The 3,414-nt window shown below is 59.1% G+C and overlaps 1 pseudogene; it reads left to right on the top strand.

The window, feature by feature from the left end:
- The first annotated feature begins 1,371 nt into the window (after positions 1–1,371).
- On the top strand, positions 1,372–2,557 carry LOC136471128 (F-box/LRR-repeat protein At3g48880-like; annotated as a pseudogene).
- Positions 2,558–3,414: the final 857 nt, after the last annotated feature.

The raw sequence follows: 3,414 nt of genomic DNA, 5'->3' as shown, positions 1-3,414 counted from the left end.
AACACTCGGCAAAGAGTGGGTTTGCCGAGTGTCAGAAAAAACACTCGGCAAAGAAATAAAATCTTTTTTCTAGAAAAGAAGGAGAAGAAAAAAAATGAAAAAAAACTTTGCCGAATGCTCAGATCTAGAATACTCGGCAAAGAAATAAAATCTTTTTTTTTGGAAAAGAAGAAGAAAAAAAATAAAAATAAAAACTTTGCCGAGTGCTAGATCTAGAACACCCGACAAAGATTTTTTTCCTCGAAATAAAACCCCACGTCCCTCTCCTTTCCCACACTGCATCACACACCGCCCCCTCCCTCCCCCCGCACACCCGCGCGCCCTCCCTCCCTCCCCTCCCAGCTCCCTCTCCTTACCCTCCCCGCCGGCGGCCGGCCTTCGCCGGCGCACCTCCTCCCTCCCCTCCCCTCGCCTCCCCTCGCCGACATCCTCCCCTCCTCTCCCGGGCGTCCCGTCCCCTTGCCGGCGTCCCTCCCCTCCTCTCCCGGTGTCCCCTCCCCTCGCCGGCGCCCCCTCCCTCGCTCCCGGCGCCCCCTCCCCCTCCTCTCCCAGATCCGGCGCCCCATCTCTCTTTCCTGGTGGCGCCGCCCCCTCCCCCCCTCTCTCGCCCGCCGCCCCGGGATCCATCCCTCCCTCTCCCGTTTCCGGCCCCTCCCTTCTGCTCGCCTCGCACGGACTCGTGGAAAGGGATGGAGTACCACGGGGCCGCGCTCGCTGAGGACGACGCGCCCCCTCGCCGGGGTCCCACTCGCGGCCCTCCTGCGCGCTCGGGCCGACGGCGTTCCCTATCCTTCGCTTTGCCGCTTCCACGACGCCCCACGCGCCCGGCTCGGGCTGGGCATGAGCACTGGCGTCGGCGGGCGAGAGGAGCAGGAAGGGGCGGCCAAGGCTCGCTGCCGTTCGGACGACGTTAAAATCGTCGCCTCCTCGGTTGGTGCCCCTGCATACTTGGTCTGATTGGTTACTTGCATTAACTCGAGGCGTGGATGGTGGTGGGTGGCGGGCGGTTGCTGATGGTGTAGGCGTGCCTTTTTTATTTTTTTGAAAAAAAAAATTGCCGAGTATTTTTTTACTCGGCAACGTCTTTGCCGAGTATCCGACCAAAAAATACTCGGCAAAATAACGTTTATCGTAAAGCATTTTGTCGAGTGTCGTTCACTCGGCAAACCTTTTGCCGAGTATTTTTGGGGGCATCGCCAAGGCCCTGGCACTCGGCAAAGCTCCAGTATCCGGTCGTCTACTCGTGCCCTCAAAGCAGAAGCACGGCGACCGGTCTCACACGGCTGCTTTATAATGGCGGCTGCCTTCTGTTGAGAGAGTCGAGTCCCACCATTCTCCAACTAGTCGGGAGCCTCCTCGACCGCTCAAGCCATGGAGACGGCGTCGGCGGCGTCCACCCTGTGGCGGACATGGAGACGGACTGCCTGGTGCACGTGTTCGCGCGCCTCGACCTCGAGGACCTGGCGGTGGCGGCCCCGCTCGTGTGCCGGGGCTGGCGCCGCGCCGCCGCCGACCCGTCCCTGTGGCGCGCGCTCGACCTGCGCCGGGACCACGTCGCGCGCTTCATGACCTGGGGCGCGCTCGCCGACGCCTTCGAGCGCCGCTACGCCGTGCACTGCTTCTCCCTCGCGGGCTTCCTCAGGCTCTGCGTGGCGCGCGCGCGGGGGTGCGCCGAGGACGTCGCGCTCCCGCCGCTCCTCGCGACCCGGCCGGCGAGATCGACCACATTTCCCTCCAGTAAGTGCGCGTCTCTGCACATGTCTTGTCACCTCGATCACACGAACGCACTGCACGTCTCACTCACATGCTTCGATGTCCACCCCACACACAGCTGCCCCAGGCTGCGGCGCCTGGCGCTCCCGCAGCTGACGGCCGGCGACGAGGCGCGCCTGCCGGACCTCGTCCCGCGGTGGCCGCTGCTGGAGCACCTGGAGCTGGAGGCCAAGCCGTCCTTCTCCTTCCCGGCTCTCGCCGCGCAGCTCGCGCTGCACTGCCCGGGCTTCGCCAGCCTCAAGACCTCGGGGGCCGTCAAACCCGAGGACGTCGCGGCGCTGGCGCGCTCCCTGCCCAGGCTCCGCTCCCTCTGCCTCGACCGCTCCTACCTGCCCAAGGAGCACCTGCTCGCCATCCTCGCCGGCTGCAGGGAGCTGAGGGAGTTCAGCGCACGGAGCTGCGTCGGCTTCGACGACGAAGACAGGAGGTGCTCAGGTGCGGGGCTAGGATCCAGCGGTTCGACGTCGGAGGGTCCAAGTCCAAGCTGGTGGAAGACCTAGGGCTCCTTTGGATCGGAGGAATTTGAGAGAAATTTCAAAGGAATCTAACCCTATGATTTGCTCATATCACTTGGTGTTTGGAACGGAGAAGAGCAAAGTTTTTCTTTCTTATGAAGAAAGGCTTGCTTTTCTTTGTGAAATAGAGGAAATAAAAAAAATCGTATACGTGAATGGAGAGATGAGCAAACCGTTGTTCATTAGAACGAAGAATAAACATGTTGTTATTATATTCCTATATTTAAAACACTCGTTTCTATAAAAATTTCTATATTTTAAATTTTCTATTTTCTACCGCACTCATTATTTTCCATTTCTATGTTCCAAACAGACACTGCATAAGAGCTCGCCGGCGACGACTCAGTCCTATGTTGACGTGATGTGATATCTGTCCTTGCATCATCCAGCTGCTTACGGTGGCGGCTAGCTAGTGACAGATCCTACACATAATTAATGGCTCAGTAGTACGTACTCCCGTAAAGATTGTAAACGGAGGGTGGGAGCGTCCGTTGAAGAATGCAACAGAGTCATGACAGGTATAACGAATATGATATATGAATACGACTCAAGTAGCTGTCGATTGTCTCTCTGGATCCCACCATCCAAAAAAGTCCTCCTACCTTATCCTTAAAAAAAAATCTCCTTCCTCAGCATTTTCCTCACCACCACACGTTATAGCTCGCATGTCATCCTCCTCCACTCGACTGTCCTCCACCGCCCGTAGCTCCATTGACCGCGCCGCCTCCCGTACCAGTGTGACCAGTCCGAGTCTCCTACGCTTTCGCTGCCTATGCCCAGTGCCAGGACCAGCCGCGCACATCCCTTCTGCAACTGCCGCTCGCCAGCGTCGGAGCCACGCGCCCACCATCGAACCTCCGTTGTCGCGTCGTGTCTCTCCCTGCGTCGGAGATTGCGAGACCAAAGCGCCCGCTGCCGCCGAGCCCTTCGTGGTCCGATAACCGAGCATGCACGAGCCTGCTTGCCGCAGCGCCGCGCAGCGCTGCCCGATGACGCACGCCAGCCAGACCCGCGAAACCACGAAGCCGTGGTCGAAACAATCTTCCATTGCATCTCCCTCAGCTCGCTTGACCGCGCCGCCTCCTCCATCTTCTGTTCTATCTCCCTCTTCACCTTCTCCATCCTT

This window comes from Miscanthus floridulus, chromosome 1 (genome assembly GCF_019320115.1).
Source record: "Miscanthus floridulus cultivar M001 chromosome 1, ASM1932011v1, whole genome shotgun sequence".
NCBI classification, from domain to species: Eukaryota; Viridiplantae; Streptophyta; class Magnoliopsida; order Poales; family Poaceae; genus Miscanthus; species Miscanthus floridulus.
The sequence above is the reverse complement of the archived record's forward strand: the minus strand, read 5'-3'. Positions and strand labels throughout refer to the sequence as shown.